This window comes from Abramis brama, assembly GCF_963993115.1.
Source record: "Abramis brama genome assembly, chromosome: 16".
Classification (NCBI taxonomy): Eukaryota; Metazoa; Chordata; class Actinopteri; order Cypriniformes; family Leuciscidae; genus Abramis; species Abramis brama.
The window spans coordinates 4086955-4112605 of record NC_139978.1 but is presented as its reverse complement, the minus strand read 5'-3'; positions in this window follow the sequence as shown (position 1 = coordinate 4112605).

The following is a 25651-nucleotide window of genomic DNA, read 5'->3' as shown; positions in this document are numbered from 1 at the left end:
AACACAAATGACAAAACAGTACTTGTTAATTACCTATTTTTAGTTCATTTTTCTTGTTTGGTTTCATAGTGCGATTCTTGTTTTTAACAAAACAATTTAAAAAAAAAAGTTTGGAAGCATATCTTCAGGGGTAAGCTAATAAACACACAAAAAAACAACAACTTCCCTCTGAAGAACGACCTTCCATACGAATCAGAACAAAACATATAGTGACGTCTTATCTATCCAATAAACAGGAGACCAGTGTGCGAAAGCCCCTAGACAGTCACTCTTGGGAATGGTAGTGCTCCAGCACACTGATCAGGTGAGGAACAGTGCCTGTGGTATCTCCTGTGGAAACATCTGTGTTGTTGGACACTTCCCTGCAGGAACTGTTGCCATCTCCTGAACCATCAATAGTTTTTAACTTTTTGTGGACCAGATGATGGTGTTGGACAGCAAACAAGTGAAAATACACCAGAGGTTACAGTGTCTGAGACTTTAATTAATGTTCATATAATGTCATTATACTGCTGTTCATATATCTAATTTGTTGTGGGATTAGTGTTATCAGGAAGGGGATGTAGTGAAGTATAAGGTTATTTGGGAGTAGTAAGTTTTCTATATAACAGAAATAACGAGAGGGTCAAAGATGTGCTGTTATTCACAATGGAGCCGCTCTTGTAATCTTTATTACAGTAATTTAACCACATAGAATAGAATAGAATAGAATGAGGCATTTATATAGCGCTTTCATATGTACTACTGTACACCCAAAGCGCTTTACAATCATATCAGGGGTCTCTCCTCAACCACCACCAGTGTGCAGCATCCACTTGGATGATGCGACGGCAGCCACAGAACAACGGCGCCAGTGCGCTCACCACACACCAGCTATAGGTGGAGAGAGTCAAATGTCTTGTTCAAACCTGATGAATATTTCTATTCAGCAATAAACATTCTCCAAGACCTTACATGTGATTGCGAAATATTCATGTGACCTACAGGGTGTCACATGACCACTAGAGGGCACGCTTGAGCAACAGGCTAATCTCTCAGAGTTAGCACCATTAGCATTAGCAGTGTTGTACAGGGCCATGCACAGACCTTTTGAGGGGCATGTGCTGAAACTGAAAAAGGGCACCCCCCTCCCTTTTTTTATATCAAGATTATTTAGTAAGCCTACATGAAAGGAAGAAATGGTCACATCTTCATGACAAATTCAATAACACAAAATAATATTCTCAAAAGCTTTAGATTTATTCACGATTAATAACAACCATAATTCAGCTTTGATCACAGAAATAAATTACATTTTAAAATATATTCAAATAGAAAACAGTTATTTTAAATTGTAAAAATATTTCACAATATTACTGTTTTTGCTGTATTTTGGATCAAATAAATGAAGCCTTGGAATGAATTAAATCATGAATTACATTCTGCATGATAAAATATAAAGATTTCACAGTGATCTTCTGTAATGTGTTTTTTTTTTAAGTTACTACAACAACATTACTGTAGTAAAACATTTTGAGCCTTGTTAGTGGTATTAACTAGCGATTTAATTTTACTTACTCTATGCCCCATATACTACTGCTAGAGCTAATCTGTTTTTAAAGATAAAACTCTATACATTCGATTTTCATGAAAACGCATCGCAGGGAACGATCGACTCGGTAACCATGTGTTAAATATCCCTAGGTTCATTTTTCACTGGAATTGTCCTTTAACATAATAGCCTGTGCTTTCATTATTTATTTTCATTTTTTAATTTAGTGATTTTAACTTTGCCTTAAAAAAAATGTTACGTCCCTGGTCTAGGTAAGGGTGTAACACAAATGACAAAACAGTACTTGTTAATTACCTATTTTTAGTTCATTTTTCTTGTTTGGTTTCATAGTGCGATTCTTGTTTTTAACAAAACAATTTAAAAAAAAAAGTTTGGAAGCATATCTTCAGGGGTAAGCTAATAAACACACAAAAAAACAACAACTTCCCTCTGAAGAACGACCTTCCATACGAATCAGAACAAAACATATAGTGACGTCTTATCTATCCAATAAACAGGAGACCAGTGTGCGAAAGCCCCTAGACAGTCACTCTTGGGAATGGTAGTGCTCCAGCACACTGATCAGGTGAGGAACAGTGCCTGTGGTATCTCCTGTGGAAACATCTGTGTTGTTGGACACTTCCCTGCAGGAACTGTTGCCATCTCCTGAACCATCAATAGTTTTTAACTTTTTGTGGACCAGATGATGGTGTTGGACAGCAAACAAGTGAAAATACACCAGAGGTTACAGTGTCTGAGACTTTAATTAATGTTCATATAATGTCATTATACTGCTGTTCATATATCTAATTTGTTGTGGGATTAGTGTTATCAGGAAGGGGATGTAGTGAAGTATAAGGTTATTTGGGAGTAGTAAGTTTTCTATATAACAGAAATAACGAGAGGGTCAAAGATGTGCTGTTATTCACAATGGAGCCGCTCTTGTAATCTTTATTACAGTAATTTAACCACATAGAATAGAATAGAATAGAATGAGGCATTTATATAGCGCTTTCATATGTACTACTGTACACCCAAAGCGCTTTACAATCATATCAGGGGTCTCTCCTCAACCACCACCAGTGTGCAGCATCCACTTGGATGATGCGACGGCAGCCACAGAACAACGGCGCCAGTGCGCTCACCACACACCAGCTATAGGTGGAGAGAGTCAAATGTCTTGTTCAAACCTGATGAATATTTCTATTCAGCAATAAACATTCTCCAAGACCTTACATGTGATTGCGAAATATTCATGTGACCTACAGGGTGTCACATGACCACTAGAGGGCACGCTTGAGCAACAGGCTAATCTCTCAGAGTTAGCACCATTAGCATTAGCAGTGTTGTACAGGGCCATGCACAGACCTTTTGAGGGGCATGTGCTGAAACTGAAAAAGGGCACCCCCCTCCCTTTTTTTATATCAAGATTATTTAGTAAGCCTACATGAAAGGAAGAAATGGTCACATCTTCATGACAAATTCAATAACACAAAATAATATTCTCAAAAGCTTTAGATTTATTCACGATTAATAACAACCATAATTCAGCTTTGATCACAGAAATAAATTACATTTTAAAATATATTCAAATAGAAAACAGTTATTTTAAATTGTAAAAATATTTCACAATATTACTGTTTTTGCTGTATTTTGGATCAAATAAATGAAGCCTTGGAATGAATTAAATCATGAATTACATTCTGCATGATAAAATATAAAGATTTCACAGTGATCTTCTGTAATGTGTTTTTTTTTTAAGTTACTACAACAACATTACTGTAGTAAAACCATGTTTTACTACAATTTATACATGTGAGGACGAGCGGAGAGTATAGAATAGCCTACTATAGATTTAAAAATTAGCTAGATAGCGAATACGTGCATATTAACAGCCTTGAATTAACCATAATTTTATATTATTACCATAACATGATTAGCCTAAATGTTAATAAATTAAGTGTATCAGCAATCATAAATCAAATAAGAAATTTCTTAGATGTTACCTAGGTGACGAGGTTCACTCATTGCTTTGTGTAAGTTCCAGTACGAAACAGCGCGGGGGCGCACCTGTTATGATTTTCCGATGGTAAAAACAAATTATATGTTGTTGTATTACTTATCAATGTATAGTTTTTGACCAGCGAATGTGTGCAAATGTGCATTTTTTTGTCCGTCATTAAAACGGCGCCGGCGCCTGCCAGCATCACATTACATTTTCATCAACAGGTTACAAACTAGTTAGTTTGTTGCAGCCTAGCTATATAGGCGGGGCGCTCAGTTTTTCCTGTTGTAAAATACATTTGGCCAAAATCGCATTTTATAAAAGATGAAATGCTACTGTATGCACGCACAGGCTATTTAAAGGCACAATATGTAATTTTTTTGCTTTAAAAATAGCAAAAATCACTATATCTATGTTATATATTTTTTTTAGTTGTGTACTTACATTATCCCGACTGTTTCCAACAACTTTCAAACCAGGAGAAATTTTAATTTTATTCGAAGTTTCTTTATTTCCGTTTTGTCGCAGTCAATGGCGTCATATCCGCCTTGTCCCTGGTTTCCGCTTGTGCTGCCATGGTAACCAGAGCTATGAACCAGAGCCCTCTGATAGTAACCAAGACGACAGACGTGGACCACTGTAGTTCGCAATGTCTATCTGCACGCTGTTGTTGTTTCGTTCAAACATTATGGACCATGGCAAGCAGACTTTGGATAAAAAAGGAGAACTAAACTGAGAATCAATATCAGCGCGGTGTTTTAGAGATGCCGAGAGCTCCCATAGACAGTAACGTTATATAAACGACAGCTCCACGTCCGAGACTTCGACCGCTTCTACATGTACTTTATTAAACAGGTGAGCACATTTACATAAAACTAATCAATGTTTTATAGTTCAACAATGATAAAATGTCAGAATATGATCTGATGTTATTCTAATGTTGATCTAGCTTACTGCTAGTACGTTCACAAGTTTAATTTGTCTAATAAACTGACCTGTGAGTAGTAATTCTGCGTGTAGTTCGGTAGAATGAAATGTCCATATTCCTTTTATATCTGCGGGACTCGCGTCGCGTGTGGAGCTGATAGCTGTCTCTTAGCAATCCCGAACTGCTTCATATCACAGTCATGATAAAAACATCGATGTATTCAGTCATCCATAAACATTATTAGATCGGTCAGCTTGACGTTGACGACAAGATCCATAATTCTTAGCAAATGTTGCGGCATCAAACTACGCCTTTGTTATTGTAAATATGTTAGCGACCCCTAGTGGAGAAAAAATTCCATAGTGTACGTTTAAGTGTAGGCTGTGTATTGGCTATGACTAGATGGCAAATGCTAGCCTAGACCTCTCTCTCAGGCGACGTTCCACATGTCTCAGTCAGTGAGTCAGACATCAAATAAATAAAATATGAGCCTTTATAGACATAGTGTTTAGTAGTACTTATTCTACTTAGTTTTTATAACTACTTAGTAGTAGTTATAAAACCTCTCATTAAGAAACCACAATTAGATCATAATAATCTAGCAAATTATAGACCCATTTCAAATCTTCCATTTATGTCTAAAAGACTAGAAAAAGTGGTGTCCGCTCAACTGGGCTCTTTCTTGCAAGAAAATGACATCTATGAAAAGTTTCAGTCAGGATTCAGGCCGCATCATAGCACTGAAACTGCGCTCGTTAAAATCACAAATGATTTACTCTTAGCTTCTGACCAAGGCTGTATCTCAATACTAGTTTTACTTGATCTTAGTGCTGCGTTCGATACTATAGATCACACAATACTCTTAGATCGACTACAAAATTATACTGGTGTTCAAGGACAAGCATTAAGCTGGTTTAGATCATACTTATCTGACCGCTACCATTTTGTCTATTTAAATGGAGAAAAATCGATCATAACTCCAGTAAACTATGGAGTGCCGCAGGGATCTGTGTTAGGCCCTCTGTTATTCTCAATATATATGATGCCACTTGGAAATATTATAAGGAAACATGGAATTAGTTTCCATTGTTATGCTGATGACACTCAAATCTATATTTCATCACAGCCGGATGAAAACGCTAAATTATCCAAATTGACAGAGTGTGTTAAAGATATAAAAGATTGGATGACGCGTAATTTTCTTTTATTAAATCCAGACAAGACAGAGGTACTAATCATCGGTTCAAAAAACCGCCCACAAAACCTCTCACAATACAACTTTAACATAGTAGGATGTCCTGTTACTTTATCCTCTACAGTAAAGGACCTGGGTGTTATACTAGACTGTAACCTGTCTTTTGAAAATCATATTTCGTATGTTACAAAAACAGCCTTTTTCCACCTTAGAAACATTGCTAAGCTGCGTAACATGCTATCAGTTTCTGATGCAGAAAACTTAGTTCATGCATTCATGACCTCGAGATTAGATTACTGTAATGCTTTATTAGCTGGTTGTCCTGCATCCTCAATAAACAAGCTACAGTTAGTCCAAAATGCCGCCGCTAGAGTTCTTACTAGATCAAGAAAATATGATCATATAACACCGATTTTATCATCACTACATTGGCTACCTATAAAGTTCCGTATTAATTATAAGTTATTGCTACTGACTTGTAAAGCCCTAAACGGCTTAGCTCCAGTCTATTTAATGGATCTTCTATCGCCCTATAATCCATTGCGCGCTTTAAGATCACTAAATTCGAGGCGTTTGGTCATACCTAGGATATCCAGATCCACCAAAGGAGGGAGAGCATTTTCACATTTGGCTCCAAAACTCTGGAATAGTCTTCCTGATACTGTTCGTTGCTCAGACTCGCTCTCCCAGTTTAAAACTAGATTAAAGACGCATCTCTTCAGCCAGGCATTCATATAATATTGTTAATCTCACAGTTTCAAACTACAATCCGGCCTCTAGTTCATAAATGCCAGAGGAGAACTGGCCCCCGACTGAGCCTGGGTTCTCCCAAGGTTTTTTTTTTTCTCCATTAGGTCACTTGATGGAGTTTTCCGGTTCCTTGCCACTGTTGCCTTTGGCTTGCTCAGTTGGGGATATTTTGGGGATATTTAATTTTATTCTATCAATCAATAAATTCCACTAGAAACAAACCTTGTTGTATTATTTTATTTTAATTTAATACTGTGAAGCTGCTTTGATACAATCTGTATTGTGAAAAGCGCTATACAAATATACTTGATTTGATTTGATTTGATTTATTCAAACAACAAGATATTTACCCTTTGCAAAACTTCGTTCAGCTGCTGATACTGTGCGGCTGCTGTGGAACTTCAGTTGATTCGGTGAATATAGAGGGGGCGGAGTTATCAGCTTACTGACAGCTTGAGGATCAAATAAGATTTACAGAAGCTCGTTTTAAGAACTTTCATTGGCTAAATATTTGTAAAACAGACAAGACAGGCGTAAAGGGTGACCAATAGCATTGATTAAAATAAAATAAAAAAACACCAAAAAAAGGGCACTTCGGAGTGTTAGGGCAAAAAGGGCATGTGCTCTGCACAGGTTGAGCCCTATCTGTGCACGTGCCTGGTGTTGTAGTCCGTGAAAACATCTGTTAATAGAGACACAGTATCTCTCCATCTCCATATTCTGCTGCACTACATTATATTTTATATTATTGATCAGTATGTGAGTGAATCCATTGACCAGGCTACACATGACAGGAGTTGTGGTCTCATTGGCACAAATTAATTTTAGATTAGATTAGATTGAACTGTATTGATCCCAGACTGATTCCACTCTTGTATGTCACAGACTTCTGAAGCTTTGTTTGGGGCTTTTTCTGCTCTGCTTCTGTGGTGATTTGTTAGTTATGCTGGAGAAAACAAGTGTGACCACCAGATGTTTCTAATGCTCAATGTGTTAAAAGCTTCGAGTAATGAACCTTTTTTTCTGCAGAATTTGATGAAAGCCTCAAACACCTTGATTTCCCATCACTAATAATTACCAATACAAATGCATTATATTTGTTTAAAAAAAAAATCGATCCTTCATTCAAATGTTAAGTGTATGTTGTGCTCCAAGGAATCGGGTTCAACACTTCATCTGTGCTAAGGCATTACAGTGCCTTGAATGAGAACAAGGAGGGAAATGGAGGTGGGCCTGCCAAGGCGGGTCATTAAATATTATAATAATATACCATTACAATTTTTCCATCTTGACTTTTGTAATCATGCAAAAGCCGGGCTGAATAAGCAAGCACTGTTACTGCATTCAGATATCAAATACAGACATTAAAGAATACATGAAAAGAACATTTCAGTAATCACACTGGTAACTTCTATAGCAAAGTTAAATCTCCAGAGAAGTCATTCAACTCATTTGATATTTAGAAGGAAAAATGTTGAGTAATACCTTGATTATAATCACTCATTACATATACACTGAAGCAGCATTGGATTCCAATCCACCCCCTTCAATATATATTGTGTTGGGTTTGATGCTAAGAGTTTGATACAGTTGATTTGTATGTATTTTAGAAAGACTCTTTCTCTGTGACTTTAACTCTGCATGCTGCAGACTAAATGTGGATTTAAAGCCCAGATGGATGTTAGCTTGTGGCCTTTGACCAGTTCAGAAGCCGGAAGTTTACTGAGAGTAAAACTTCTCTGAGAATGTCTAATAGGAAGAGAATTGGCACTCTCAGTAAACTTCCGGCTTCTGAACTGGTTGCAGCTCCACTCTGATTCCACATGAGGGCGCTCACAGGACGAGTGCAGAATGAATGGAGGTCTATGGCGCTATACCCCTCAAAATCCACTTTTGTCAGGATTTAATTTTTTGTCTATGGACTTTGTAGATGGACCGTTTTGAGAATACACGAAGCAGAGTTGAAGGGCAAGCAGGGTTGGCAGCAGAAATGTAAACGTTGGATGAATCATCTAATTTAGGGGATCGTTAAGATTTCCTACTTTTGACGACACAACGTCCACTCAAAGCCGTTGAAAAACAACAAAAGTAGGAAACTGTTGCAGTCGCCGGCTGGATCTCTTCAGTCAGTAGAAGCCGCTCGCGTTCTGCCACCCGGAAGTAGGCTATTGGTGCCTATTGTTTACAAACATTCTGAAAAGGCCTATTGTACAAGGCTTAAATCATTTAAATATACTTACAATAATATACAAAATCATATTGTAGAACATGTATATGATGTAGTAGCCTATTGATTTAAGTCACTGATTGACAGTGATTTAGTTAACTGTAACTTGAACCCGACGCCCATGGATAAGTGAATGAGTAAGAGTAAACAAGTACATAAGAACAGAAGACTGTATTTGACTCATGCTGCATACGCAATGACAATTATGCCTACTGTAAATATTTACAACTACTATTAGAGTTGTTTGCATAAAATGCACAGTGCACATTCACACGTTTGCCCTGTGATAGGCTACAATTTATCTAAATACTATTTTCTCAATTCTGCGCATATATTTTCACTTACTTACATCAATTGCTCGATCAATATTATCATCACATATTTAACATTTACATTTTAACTGTAGGTACCACAAACAATTTAATATAGATAGGTTTGTGTATATTTTACACGTAGTGCAATACTGTATGTGCTGCTTATAAACACCAGACAGATAATGATTTATGAAACAGATGGTCTTTACTCATCTCACTTGCACAAAATAAATGCAGTAATAGACAGCATAGAAACACACAGGTGAAATACACTGAAAATTATATGCATTTAAAAATTTGGTCGGGTTAAAGTCCTCCCCCCGGATCTTCTGCATCCACTCAGCCCGTCCCGCAGCTAGGGCTGGGCGATATGGACCAAAAGTCATATCCCGATATATTTAGGTTGAATATCGATATACGATATATATCCCAATATTTTTTATTAGAAAGATTAATCGTGCAGCTCTACTGTATTATATATATATATATATATATATATATATATATATATATATATATATATATATATATGAGTAGTGCAAGGGCTTTTCAGTGCTTTCAGTCTCACGTCTCCTCCATGCGTCCACTTAATAGGGATATTACACTCAACACTCATAGATGACGACACATTTCATCCTTTGTTGGAACAAAAGTGGCTAACTTCTGTCAACCTCGTCTATAAGCAAGGACAAAAATAAAGCAATTGAATTTGAATTAATATCGATTCTGGAATAATAATAATAATAATAATAAAAAAGATTTTATAATCATAAAAAAAAATACTTGTTTGCAAACAAATGATTATGACATTTAGAAAAATGTAGCATTGGTGATGTTGATTCAGAGTTTGCATCATCTGAAGTCTTCACAGGAGTTGGCGTTCTCTCTTCATTGGTGTTGGGTAAAGGAGAGAGACACAACTATTCCTGCGAGTAGGGGAATAGTCTGCATTTGTTCTGAAGTATGTGTAATGGCACCGGTCCTGATGTGGAGACAATTCTGAGTAGTCTGGAAACTGTAGCTATTCCTAGTCGTTTACGGGTTGTTCCAATCTGGAGAGCTCAGTATTCCGGTCATGAACAGCTGAAAACACAGTGAATGAAAGCATTACTTTCCAACTTGCACAGGCACAAATAATGTTTTTCATTGCTTTCTCACAGTCAAACCACAGAAGACCAACATATTGTTAAATAAATCACAATTAAAATCTAATATTATGTCACTGAAGTTTCTCATCATGTACATGAGCTGATTAACTGTGTTGTATGTCAATATGAATTACTACTCTTACCCATTCTGGCTTTTTCATTGAGATCATTTCCCGTTTCCTTTTAACAGAAAACAGATAAACATACATTTAGTTATTTAAAACAAATTAAAAGTAATTTGTTTTCTTTTTTTCTCTTTAATGTGAAAAAAGAAATAAACTTTCAATACCTGCATTCCTGTATGAACAGAAGCGAGACAAAATTATAATTTAATCAATATTATTTTACTCACTGCATCAGCCTCTTTTTTTCTAATTGTAGCAAATATAGTGTATATGAATGATTGTCAAAAAGTATTTCAGCTCCATGACTGTATTTATTTATTTATTTAATTTGCCTGAACTTGCATAGAAATTATATGAAAAACAACTCTATATCTCATACTACAAAAACGTTCTGAACAAATTGATTAAAGCTTACCTGACTGACGAGATCATTTCTTCTGTTGCATATGTCTGATTGTAAGAACACTTATTACTGTAATTATTATTATCACAGTAAATGTAACACTAAGAGCAATGGCTGTAACAGGGAGATTTCCACATTCGCTGTCAGACGACTGTGTTCCTGGATTTATTTCAGTAAGTCCCAATGCTTCACACCTGTGAATAATATCCAGGATCAGATGTAAAATGATGAGCAACAGCACACACCAACAGTATAAGTGAACACTTACTTTGTGTGTGGTTTACAGGATGATAAAGAGCCATCTGAATATGTGTCAGCTTCACAGTCGGCACATACTGTATCTGTGGAGCCAGTGCCTGTAGACAATGGACATGTAGGTACATAAAGATGTTGTGTGTTTTTAAACGCTCTTGTTTCCTTAAAGGGAAGGTTCGGAGTAAAATCAAACTAGGGTCCTTTGCACTATGACCTCGAGCCAAACTTATACACATCTTTATATAATGTGGTCATTTACCTGCTTGTCTGATGTATTGTCCAGGTCTGCATTCAGAGTGTTGCACAGCGAGTCTACAGGAGTGTTTCTCTCTTTCAGTGCAGAAGAATCTTTCCAGTGGCTCACACACAGCATCTGACGACCGAGTGCAGGCTTTACTCACTCTTAACCCTCGCTCTAAGATAGAAATGTGTCAGCAGAAACCATATTACATTAGTTACTGTTAGGAACCCATGAATGATCACCAGCATTAAAAGATCAAACTGATTCAAATTAATACAATTTATTTTCAGAATAAATAAATCTAACAAAATTTTCAGATGAACACATTTAAAGGGGGAAACACTCACTTGAATAACACTTACATTTAAGGCATTTTGATAAGCCGTTGGGTTCATCAATATAAGTGGATTCAGGGCATGGAACACAAGTTGTGTCGGCATCATCTTCACAGTCCCAAAAAACATAGTTTCCTAAAAAGCAGCACATAAAATGTATTATTCAATTTCAACAGAAATCTCTTTGGTAATATGATGCAAAATGCACTGTCATGATATTCTGACTTTATAATTTAGTTTGTTTTTTCTCCAACCAAACAAATGCTTTTATGCAGAAAAAATATATTCATCAATGCAGAATAAAGCAGATTATCATCACTGAAGTAATAACTTCACATACTTGTAGTAAAAAAAACATTGAAAAAGAAAAAAAACATTAAATTAAAAAACATAAAAAGTTTGAAATTATACAAATTGTGTAAAATATGTCAACTATATGGTATAACTTTTTATTATCAGTCTTACCAGGAGCACACACTGGACAGCATCGCCCATCCGTTGCATATTTATGAGGAGGGCATTGACAAATAAAAAAATCATAGTTGAGTAGAAAAATAAAAGTAATGAGAAGAGTAATCCTTAAAGTGGACATAAATGTCCTCAGCCTTCACAGTAGTTCACAGTAGTTGCATGGTCTGACTGGTGCTATAGAAGAAAGAAGAAGAAATTAATCACCTCACTGTGAACTTCTTGTCTATACATTTAGGTGTTCTTCAAATAAAAGCACTGTTTTTTCCTGATAATATTTAGGAAATAAATCTCTGAAAACTCTCATTAATTTACTTAATTGTCTACTGTGGACCTGCATCAAATTTCATCATTTTAAAAAAAAATTCTTAAAAGATCAGAAACATTTCCACCACAGTGTCATTACAGCTAAATATGTTGCAAAATTGACATTTTTAAACATTTCGAGGAATAAAATAAATGAACCTTTTTTTTGCTAGAGGTACAGTATCCAAAATGAAATCTTTTTATTTGTTTTAAATCATGTTTTTTTTTTCATAATAAATATTAATATGGAATATAATAATTCTTATTTTATTATCATGGAATTAAGTAAATCACCAAATAAGGCTTTTATAAAACAGCACATAAGACGCAAAAAAAAGCATTTTAATAGAAATTAAACCCTGAAAACAAGTGGAAGAAGCAAAAGGCAAAAATACTTTCATTATGGTCAAAATGTGAATGAAATTTAGAAATAACACGTATAGGCCTATAAGAGTTACGTCACAATGTTTTCACTCCGCGTTGCATTTCGAGAAGGCGCTGCCATCTTAAAAGGATATGCTGGTATAGCCAAGGGGGTAATCCATCAGCCGAAAACTGAAGCTTTCCCACGCACCGCCATTGATTAGCGGACCCCCACCTGCTGTTAGCATTCCATTGACTCCCATTCATTTTGGCATCACTTTGACAGAGAATAACTTTAGCTCATAATCCCAGTGTCTTGATTGCCCCCCGGTGGCTGGTCCCAGTATAGCTCATAATCCCAGCGTCTTGATCGCCCCCCGGTGGCTGGTCCCAGTATAGCTCATAATCCCAGCGTCTCGATCACCCCCGGTGGCTGGTCCCAGTATAGCTCATAAACACAGTGTCTCGATCGCCCCCCGGTGGCTGGTCCCAGTATAGCTCATAATCCCAGCGTCTCGATCGCCCCCCGGTGGCTGGTCCCAGTATAGCTCATAATCCCAGCATCTCGATCGCCCCCCGGTGGCTGGTCCCAGTATAGCTCATAATCCCAGCATCTCGATCGCCCCCCGGTGGCTGGTCCCAGTATAGCTCATAAACCCAGCATCTTGATCGCCCCCCGGTGGCTGGTCCCAGTATAGCTCATAAACCCAGCATCTTGATCGCCCCCCGGTGGCTGGTCCCAGTATAGCTCATAAACCCAGCAATGAGGGGATAACTTCGTTGTAATTAAAGGGAATTGACATGATGGTAAAAGATCGGAAGACAGAAGTTTCACGTGGAGCATTCGGATATTTTTTTCCTGAATTACCGCTGGGTGTGAATCGTGCTAAAAAAAAGAAAAGTTTTTACGTTGCCTTATCTTCTCTGAAAAGAGTACCGCCTATTCAGCTGACATAAAAAACACTTTCAATAAACAAAACAAAAAACTATGCAGTGATGAAATGTTTTCCGTGTAAACACAAATCTTGTGCAATGTCCTAAACTGCCGGGATAATCACACAACGCGTACAAGTCTGCCAATGACACGTCCGATTCGCGAACTAATGACTCATTTGAACCGATTCCATTTAATGAATGGTTAAAACAACGGATCTGTCCAACACTGAATCGGTGTCACAAATACACACAAATCGGTAACACTTTACAATAAGGTTCCATTTATTAAACTCTAGTTAACTACATTAGTTAACATTAACTATTAATAAACTGCACTTCTACAGCATTTTAGCCTGGGTTTCCCCATGCTGCCTTGAGTGCAGCGCGATTTTATTCACGCTGCTAGGCAGCCTGGATACCATGGACCAGATCAGGGCCGTTTCTAGGCACAGGCAAACTAGGCGGTCGCCTAGGGCGCAAACAGCTGGGGGGCGCCAGTGAGAGCCCCACACCAAGAGATTTTTTTCTCGCCCAAGCGAGTGGAAGAAAAATCCTTATTTTTTTACATTTCCGATAATGGAGCGTATATTTGCACTAAGTGCATGTCTTTTTGGCAAAAAGACGCCCACCACTAAATATCTACAGTGGCATAGGTCGTAAGACGTGAGGTGCTTGAAAGTAGCTTTTGATGCGTTCGACCCGAGTTCGAATCCGCCTTTTGCCGAACTCGCTCTTCTCCCTTTTCCCAACACATGAGATGTAAAATTTATAGCCTAACATAAAGGCCTCTAGCGTTATATTTTGTCAACAAACTAAAATCGAAATCGTGATATGGCTTTATGCCTTTATAAAACAGCACAAGACTTTAATTAAGTAGCCTATATAGGCATTCTGTTTGTGCTGCGTGATTTAGAGAAAAGGGCGCACTTTGCTCATGCGATCAGCATGGTGATCTGGTGTTTTTCTCTAAAATAAAAGCTAAAGGATTTATTTCTTGCAAGTGAAGAAATTAGGACAAAAGTATTGTAATTTTCCTATACTATAGTGTAATGTAAAATATACTTTTGAAATATTCATTTTAATTTATACAGTACATATTATTGGCTATATGGATTTTACGTCATAGGAATGCTTATATAAATCATAAACACCAGTGATAATGTAATGTAGACTGAGACTCTATATCATAACTAAGATGTTTGAGCCCTCTTTAGTGTCCAGGTCAGGGACGGACTGGGACTAAAAAACGGCCCTGGACTTTGACTAGGCCCGGCCCAAAGCAATCGGCGCACGGAAACTCGACAACAACAACAATAACGCCTGGCATGAGTGTCACAAGACTTTAACTGTGGCTCATGATACTATACCATCCAAATTATAGCAATAGCACTGATGTTGACTAGATGTTGTGTTAAAAGCATATTATTCTAGATTAACTTGAATACTCACATATAAATGTACTTGATCTAAGCTCAACCTGAATAAACAAATGATGGAATGGATTTAAAAAAAAAAACAGGTTTTATTCAAAGATAGCATGGATGGAATAGATTATATAATATGCTGTTATAACAGCATATTATACAATCTATTCCATGCTGTCTTAAAATGAATTTATTACTTAATAATCTTAATTAATTTATGCAGTAATTAATCTTACTGCACAAATAATAATACCACATCTAAATGAAAATACACCATTACAAATGTAACCAAAGTTTGTAAGCATTAACTGTAACGTTACCAACATTTTTACCAACATTTTTAAAAGTAAAAGCACAACATATTTCTTAATATTAGCTACTGCATGTGGCATTTTACAGCTAAAATGTTGAAGTTTAGCTGTTTTAACTACTGTAATCATTAAAAATGTAGCAACCTGAATATCACTTCCTAACATCATCCCTAGCAAGTAACTCTCTTTCTCCTCTCATGTTCCATACTTACTTGCCCTGGATCTGCCTGTGGAACCAGCTCATCTTTCTGTCCCTCATCATCACTGGTGGCATGTTGCTGCATAGATAGCTGTCTGGCTCACTTCTTCACTGCTGCTAATATTTAACTGCGAGGTGCTGCTGCTGGCTGTGCTGCTAAATATTTCAGTTAGTTTGCGATATTTAGCGGCTTCAGTATCTTAAATTCCGCAAAATTTTTTCTCTCGCCTTCTCAGCCACACCCTTTTCTTTCCGTTTTTTACCCGCGGCCGCGTTGCATATTGTTTGCTTGTTTCTATGCTTCTATCTAACGTCTTTGCTTTTTCTTACTTGGCGGCCACGGCCAGTGCAGCTGGCATCCAACTTAAAGGTGCATTGCTGCCACCTACAGTACTGGAGTGTGAAACAGATTAGTGGGGGGAAAAAAACAGGTGATGACTGCGTGCGTGGCGGGTGGTGGGCCGGCCCGCCGGCCGTCCTGGAGTACCGGCCGTTCTGTGATTCTCCAGATCACACAGATGGCCAGTCCGCCCCTGGTCCAGGTACAAGTCAATGGTTTTTCTTTGTTCAATGTGCACAGTTCATGGGTTGAAGCTCTTCATTTTTAGCTCTCAAAGTACCAGATTGATGCATTAATTTAACCTTCAAATGTACAAAATTTTCTTGCGGGGGTCATGCCCCCGAAACCCCCTAGAGGGACAGAGGTCCACCCAACATAGTTTCACAAAATCCTATGGGAGAGAACGATCATTTATTAACTTTACTCCAGCATAGTGCATCATGGCATCAGACGCAAAGTTACCTTTCGATGCAGCCTTAGATAGTGTTCTAGTTTAGAACTCAAGTTTATTTCGTCTTCTTCCTCGTCGAATTTCTGTCGCTCTACGTCATCTGGTATGATTGAAACGATTGGCTATGAGCTACGTACAGGCGCATTTGACAGACATTCGTAGCGCCCAATAAGCGGCTCTGGGCATTCGTAAACCACGCCTCAAATACGAGAAAATGAACATGTGGTTCCCAGACCACGTCTCAATGAGAGAGGTCTGACGTTAGCCAGGCTAACAGCATTTATTAATCTTTATTAATGTTAATTTCACCATTTACTAGAGGCCTACATTATTTAAATCAAAAGTTGTATTTCTTAACATTAGTTAGCCTAATGCACTGTGTGAAGTAACAATAAAAATACAGCTGTTCATTATTTGTTCAACTAAGATTAACAAAGATTAATAAATACAGTACAAATGTATTGCTCATGGTTCATGTTAGTTAGCCTAATACATTAACTAATGTAAACAAATCAAACCACATTTAACACCTCTTAAAATGAGAATGTATACCGTTTATCTATTTGAATGTTTCTTTTTCCTTTTATAAATCATCCTTATTTTTGTTACTAAGACTACATATATATTTCCTGTTTGACAGTGAAGTTATTGACTGTTTTCGTTGTAACGCTTTTCGGGTTTTGCACTTTGCAGACGGTCCCTTCGGTCCTGCCTCTCAGCCCAAGAGAGATCAATGTATTTTGTCCACAGCGAGGGAAAGCTCGTTTTGAGGAAAATTAGGTTGTAGCTGCTTGTCTACATTACTACGATTAAAAAGAGGTGTTATTTGTGTAGTAACAACGTTTAGCTCACGAGTTACTGACCCGGGAATAATTCATTCGAATCTGTGAATTTATTGCACATCTGCAAACGGAAGGATGGCCCGACGAAACGCTGTGTCATCTTAGGAGAGGAAAGGGCAGGGTTGCCAGGTGCCAGCAAGGTTTTCCAGCCCAAAACCTCGTCAAAAACCGCAAGAATGCACAAAAAACCGCCCAATTTTTTGTGTGGCTTGTTTCTCGTTTAAACACATTAAAATCATTAACAAGCTTTAAAATTACCCATTTTTCAACTTGGCCTATCCGATTTTAGAAACCAATATTCAATCAAATGAATGCAAAAGTAGGCTACACTGACAGTCAGACTATTATAGGCTACTATTAAACTATAAGCTTATGTTACGGAAAATAATATGCGATCAACTTTGGCTATCAATGAGTGTTAATTGTCAATAAAAGACGCTTGGAACAAAAGCATTCAGTAAGTTACATAACAACATTGAGTGGATATATGGACATAAAAAATAACCCACTTTAACATTTCAATTATTTCAAATAGCAACATGAAACATGCATATTCATTAAGGCTGGGTGAAAAAATCGATTCACCTATAGGCCTATCGCGATTTTTTTTTTTTTTTTATTACGATTTTAAAAATAGATTTTTATTATTATTACAGAATATTACCGATAATTGCTTTATTTTGCCCTTGCTTATAGATCAGGTTGACCGGCGTTGACAGAAGTTAGCCACTTTCGTTTCAACAGAGGATCATGTGTCGTTACCATAGGTCGTTACAGAGCTGCACGATTCATCTAACGTTAACGTTATAAAAGACTGTGATCTCGATTCAAACACCCACGCGATCTTCTTCCATTTCGTCTGTCTATTAAACCTTTGACAAAATCATATCGCAACATTCAAATCTGTGTTGGCGCTGCTGCTGACCCGGAGAGAGTTGTCATGAAACCGCAGTGTCAGTCAGCTAGCTAAGTTTGAAAACCCCGCGGGTGCGAATGAGTGTGTTGTTTGAGTGCGAGCGTGACGTGAGGTGAGCTGAAGGTAGTGGGAGGGAGTGTCTGTTGTAAGTTTAGGGGGCACGTCAGCCAGAGCTGTGGTGTGTGTCTGTGTGTGTGTGTGTGTGTGTGTGAGTGAGTGAGACTGCTGCCTGCTGAACATTGGGTCGCAGGAAGAAGGATCTGAAGTGCCGGTGTTTCGGCAACAAAAACCCGCCGAACTGATCCGAAACCAGCCCAATTTTTATCCACCCGCCCAAACCCATTTTTGCCCGCAAATTAGATTGCAAAACCGCCCAATTGGGCGGTAACCCGCCCAATCTGGCAACCCTTTCCGAAAGGGAAGAACGGGGACGGGAAGTGTTTTCACAGGATTGATTGTAAACGTAACGAAAATTTTTGTTCATTTACATTTATTCATTTTAAAAATTTAGTAATTTATTTGTAATAAACACTTTAATTGTGCAGTCAAGTTCGGGTGTGTGTATGCTGTTTTAACGAGTGTTCTCACGCTTGTGATTCGTGGAGTTTTAACGAGTTTTATAGACATAGTTTCTTATTCAAAAGTGGTGTTTGGCAACTTCGCATATACAGAGCATGAAGAATATTTCGTGTTCGTCCATCAGTGCAAGAGAATTTAACCCTTTAAGCATGCGCGATATGTTAGCCTATGGCAAGTGTAAACACATGAATCGGATATGGGTCACAATTTAAAGAACGTGTAAACAAACAGTCAAAAAAAAAAAAAAAAATCGGATCAGCGAACAAATCAGAACTGGGCATCAAGACCTGCAGTGTTAACGAGGCCAAGATACTGAAGAAAAAGATCGGATCGGTGCATTAGGACTTGCAGTGTAAATACTAAAAAGCTAAGCTATTCGCAAAACAAACGGGTTCAGGCAGCATGCACGCAAAGTTAAACCGAACTTTTATTTTGACGGGTTGCCGTGAAGACCTTTGAGTTTCTGTGAGTGTAGCTATGATATGACGATCGTTTTTCTCAAATGAAACGGTAAAATGACTTAAGCTGCGTTCACACTACACGCGACCAAGCGACGCGATACCATTCATTTTCAATGGGGAGCGGGCGACTTCCGGCGACACGCGCGGTCGCTACCGTTGGCGACTGGATGGGGCGTGTCTGGCGACGCGACAAAGTTGAGAAATGTTTAACTTTATGCAAATGAAGAGCGACTTTCGCGAGCGACAACCAATAGGAGTGAAGTCAGTGGACCACACGTGATCCGTCACTCTTCAGTGCAGCGTCTGACCGAGGCAAGATGAATGAGAAGTTTATTTTAGCAGTCAGAAACTGTCCAATAATTTATGATATGTCTCTGTGTACATACAGTAGTACTCGTCGTGCTGACTTCGAGCCCGAATGGTTTCGTGAACTCAGAAAGACCAGTATTTGCCCATTTTCTGCAGTTAAATAGCCGCGATAGCACAGGGCACTCGCTGTTTCTCATTCATCTTTAATATTATGCATTTTATGTACTGATCCCATTTATATTTAGACTTTTCCTTACAAAATGTTAGCTTGTAGCGGCAAGAAAACAGATTTGTTGTCTACAACACGCAACATCCGTGAATGTCACTCACAAACATTACCTAGGCAACCAGAAGTGAGAACGCCCACTAACGACCTCATCGCCAGCCACGGGCGACATGCAGCGATAAAGTCGCTTGTAGTGTGAACGGGGCTTTAGAGTGGCTCTGGAGATGAATTTCATCATGTCATCATATCGTGATCTGGCAGCAGCTAGACTGAAAACAGCGCGAGCATCACTCGTGCTTCAGTATGTGTGTGTGTGAGGCAGTGGCATAGGTTTGATTTTGAAATTGGTGGGGACGGGGACATCAATATAAATATATTTTAAGTTTTGATCGAAATTATTGCTAAGGATATATCAGTGTCACTGGATATTGGTAGGGACACGTCCCTAGCGTCCCTACTAAATTCTACGCCCCTGGTGTGAGGTAAATGTCAATGACACCGCGCGTCTGCGCCATTCATTCACACAGAGACAAACAGAACATGCAAGGTTAATATTTAAATAGTATTTCTGCAGTTTAATATACACAGACACTCGTGGTATATATCGGCTACAGTGCTCATAGTAATAAAAGTTAGTCTGGAGCCCCGTGCTTAGATAAACATGGAAGCGACTTAACGCAGCTGCCTATTACTGGCAGCCTATACCGAATATACCCGGTACTACAGAAATGCTGGTACCGTCACATTTTCAGTACCGAAGTACCAGTAATAAGTACCAGTACTTTGTCTACATGGTAGACTAACCATGTTCCGTCTATATGGGGAGGCTGCAGACCTGGAGCCGGTAGATCTACGCCCCAAGCAGTTTTACGCCCCAGGCAGTTTTACGCCCCTGCTGTTCCTGATGCGTCCAGTAGGGGGAGACTGTACAGCGACACGAATTGAGGTATATTAAATAATCTGCTAAAGTTATTGTTGTTTAGCAATGATGCAACATTTATTATTTATAAACGATTAGCTTGATAGAGCTAGGTAGATATCAATTCATTTCTATATATCAATGGATGGGTCTGTAGTTTATTTCGAGAGACAAAAAGTTATGGACGCTCAGGTTGATGTTCTGTCTGGCTTCAATTTAGCTAATCACGTGTAGGTTTAGCTGCCCCTGTAGGTTTAGCTGCCCCTCGTCTTTTCTACTCAATTTCAAAATTAATTTTTATTTTGAATTTTCTTTTGTTGCCTGTCTTTATCTTGCGTGAGATGGCCTCTTCTGGTAAGACTGTTTACTCCTTTCTGGTTTGAGTTGTTTCTTATAAATGAGATTATCTAACTATCTAATTTATATCTAAATATACATTTTTCTTAAAATAGCTTACTGATCTGGACTAAAATGTAGGTTGTGTGCACTTAATGTGGGATTTATCATACTCTGTCTTTACCAAGTTCTATTTAACTTGCATCCCATAAAGGTGTGTGTTTGCTTTAGCTACTTAAGGAAATGAAAATCTCTCTCTCTCTCTCTCTCTCTAAACTTGTATAAACTATAAAACACCCATCTCTCTTTTTTAACTGCATTCCAAACCAATAGCTTCTCTAGTAAATAAATGACTTACAGAGACATACATGGACATGTTTTTAATGTCATTTTCAATTTTCTCTGCACAGTCCATCATCAGTGGCCAAAAGAAATCAAAGTGTCTTGACACTTTTTCCAAAAGTGTTCCACCAACAAGTGCCTGTGCCGTTGTACTTTGAAGATCAGGAGCAAATTGATTGCAATCCACACTCACCTGACATAAATTCTGGACAGCACACCCACACACACTGTGACAAGATCAAATTCACCATGGATGTCCTTTTTACATTTTTTAAATGTTTTATTTTATTTTATTTTATTTTATGAAATACCCACAGATATGTGGTCTGTGACTCTTATAGGGGGTCTACAGTGATTCTGCAGGGTCTCCAATAAGTCTTATAGTTTATCTCAGTTGCTTTGGTGCATTTCTCAGATCACAACTGAAATCACATCATCTTGTCACTTGTGCACATCATAAAAGCAATTTCTCATTTTTTTTATACAAATTGCAAATGCTTCGGTACATTCATGCAATTGATAATGTACAACTCTCTGCTGTTTCCTACATTATCAACTCTTTATGTCATGTTGATCAAAATGTAGGCCTATTATACTATTTCTCTGTTGAATTGTCATACTCCTCAAAACATCTAGGCATTAGTTCCTTGCATAAGTCATTAAATGCAAAATGGTTGACTAGTTGTCAAACTGTTAAGCATGTTTTCAATACATTTCTATTACACTTTATTTTGTAAATGTGTCCTGAATTGATGAATTGCGGAGGTGTATTTAGAATTTCACTAATGAAGGAAATAATGAATTGATCAATTAGGAAGCAGCAAGGGAATTCATAATCAATTGCATGAATTTACCAAAGCATTGGCAATTTGTTCAAAAGTAGTTATGAGAATTTCAGTAGTGATCTGAGAAATGTACCAAAGCAACTGTGATAAAAAATTAAAGATTCAGGAATTTTATACAAAATGTAACAGTGAGTCCTGCTGCTTGTGAATTTGACAAGATCAAATTCACTATGGATGTCCTTTGTACAATTTTTTTAATGTTTTATTTTTTTTATTTTTTTTATCAGTGAGCAGAAGCACTTTGACAGGAGGATAGAAAAACAGTTAAAGAAGATTGGCAAGCCATAGGGGAGTCATCTACAGGAGAATTCATAAATGGTGTTAATAAATAATGTTTTTGTGAACAACAATATTGTCTCTTTCTTCTTAATGGCCCTTGGAATTTTAGAAAAGGGTTAAATTGTGTTTGTCTTCATAAAATGCTATGTAGGACACTGTTTTGTAGCTGTATGATGACTAATAGTAAATAGTACAGCAGATATTTAATCGAGGATCCATATGATTACACGGTGCTGTATGTCTAATGGGCTAAATATGGTTAATATCTAAATGTAACTTTATATAAATTCACAACAACATATTTCACTCAGTATCACTCAGTCTCCTGTATATAAAAACATACAGTGAATATTCTATATTCATTATTCAATTAACTATTCTATAGTAGGTCATATATAACTATTCTACAGTAGGTCATATATCATTACTTGTCATCTGATCCAACTATGTGTATTATTAATTTTTTAATTCACAAAAACAAATAGTCTTCTGTAGGCTGAGTGTAAAGAGTGAAGCCTAACTGAATATCTACAGATATTTTAATCCATAGTGCAGATCTACGCTGTAACGTTCATATTTAAATGAACAAAAACCACAAAATTGGGCAAAGTCTATGAACGGGACGGTTATTAATGTGTAAGTTTTGAGCGTTTAATGGTGTTATTTCGCAGTATATCCCCCTACTGGACACTTTTCAACTTTCACCGCACGTCAACGGCCACCCTGTTGCTGAGAGACAGACATGCTTGTGTGAGTGCTCATTCTCTGGGGAAATTCCTATTGGAGGATATATTCTTTGATGTCTTTTGGACCAATAGTATTTGAGAAAGGTTGTGGTGGTTAACCTGCAAGTTACACTTTTAAATCTGAAACATTCTTTCATTGATTCCTGTTCAGAGTGACCCTGAGGATTAGGCTACTCTATTTATTTTCTAGTTTATTTACTGTATTTTTGAAGAAAATGAGAGGCCAACTTACCCCAAACATCAGAAACTCTCATGTCTGCGGAGCGCGGACTGTCCCTCCCTGTCTCAAAACTCGCGCACCGCACATAATATTTAGGCGCGTGCACAGGACAGGCCCCTGCGCGATGATGGCGTTCCGCTCACACTCTCTTTTGATTGGCTGTGATTTCTGATTGATTTGGTTGCGAGGGCAGTGAGTTTCCAGAGAGACTCCGCCCACACTCTCTTCTGATTGGCTGTGATTTTTGATTGATTTGGTTGCGAGTGTAGTGAGTGTTTGCAGAGAGACTCCGCCCACAAGCTCTTCTGATTCGCTGTGATTTTTGATTGATTTGGGTGCGAGTGTAGTGAGTTTGCAGAGAGACTCCGCCTACACACTCTTCTGATTGGAAAAATGTCTCGTCATTCATCAACGAACTGTGTTGGAATGTATTCTAAATGTATTTTTACATCATCATTCTCATGTTATTATTTAGATAAAGGTTAAATACTAGTGAAAATGTTATAATATATATATATATAGAAATGATCGATTAGAGTGTCACTTTGGCAATTGTAAATGCTGAATATGCAAAATAATGTTTAAAGTTGTTAATGTTTATATTCAAGCATTACTATGCAAAAGTCATATATGTGTTGACCATGTAATGTGCTGAACGGTTGTAATATATACTTTTATTGATTCATTGGTAGTACATGCAGAGACGAGAAGCCATCATACTAGCGTTCTTCTCTTCATTTTCTTGTTTATTTACAGGAGTACTACAATTTATATTTTAGATAATAATTATATAATAATAATATTTTATCTACAATTTACAATATATGACAAACCGGTTGTCGTCGGCTGCCTTTACAACCGGAAGTTGGTCGTATATGAATAATACTTATAATTGTGATTTTAAATGATCAATTAATATTATAATAGGCCTATATACTTTTGTATACTAAATATATGTATATATTTTTTTTTAATTAATAACCAGGTTTAGACGATAGAAATAATATAAAGCAATTCATAAAAAAAACATCTATGTGGGCTATCAAGAGCAAAATCTGAAATTACAATGGATGGAGCAAAAAGTAGAGATAAAAACCAACGACACTCTCTTGATATTAGAATCACCTCTTTATTATTTATCTTTATCAATAAGTGGACAGAAATTGATAGTAATAGTAGTCAAGTTGTATTTTTATTATACTCTGAGATATTGATGCACTTAGAATAAACATTCAGCAAACTTGTGCATAATGCAATACTTATTTAGACTATAATCTGTCTAAATGACAAAAGAATATATTTTGTGTGTACTATTTGAGTGGAACTATTAAGACAAAATATAATAAAATCACTTTTCCAGCAACAAATACGTCCTAGCGTGAGTTACACTGAAAAACAATAGAAAAGTAGGTGGAATGGAAAAATTATTTCATGTTATTTCATGCATGATGGAGAACCCACGGGGTCAAATTTGGCCGCTGTTAATTGCTGCTACCCAAAATAAAAAAAAGAAAAGAAAATTGTCAAATTTAACTTCAAAAGCCCAGAGTGCCACTTCTGACCCCTGCATAGAGACACCTAGTGGATGAATATTGAACTCACAAGTGCCAGAGTGGTAGTAACATGATGGCTGACCACATGCTGTTTTGTTGAGCTGGAAACCTACCCAAACAAAATCATCTTCTCAGCAAACCAGCGGATGGTAAAATTGTGTATTTTTTGTTAATCTATTTTGTATTAGCTTGCAGAATGCCTAGAAGTACGTTTTATATTATTTTTGGATAAATTAGTGACTCTGAGCTAGTTCAAAAAACGATGGGCCAAAAATGACCCTTTGGTTCTCTGAGTTACTTTGATGGAGAATAGTGACAGTCCTCTATTTGGCTAAAGCATTGAAATAATTTCATTTGTATAATATATTTTAATAAGTTACCTCAGTAGTACAGGGCCAGAGACTAATAAAGTAGTATATCTTTTCAGAGAGTATGGCATATGTGCAAGGACCTCAAAACTAAAATGCACTGTGAAAAATGTGCAGTTCTCTCTCTGCATCAACAAAAAAAGAAATTGTTTCAAAGACTACCACAATGTCTAGTGTGAGGTTCTCTCTCTAGCAGAACAGATGTTTGGATAAGCAAAGTTTTTTTCAGTCGTGATTTTGGCCTTGTGTTCTTGTTTCCATTGGACACATTTGGAATCCAGGTTTATCATGCAACAAATAAAGTAAAAAAAAAAAAAAAAAAAAAACATTGTTAAATGTAGCTGTGTGGTTGACTGATTATTTTCCTAAATTTAAAATAGTTTGCATTGACAGTGTTTGTTACTGTGATTCTTTGAAATGATACGCCTAAAGCCCAATGGGTCAAATTTGGCCCT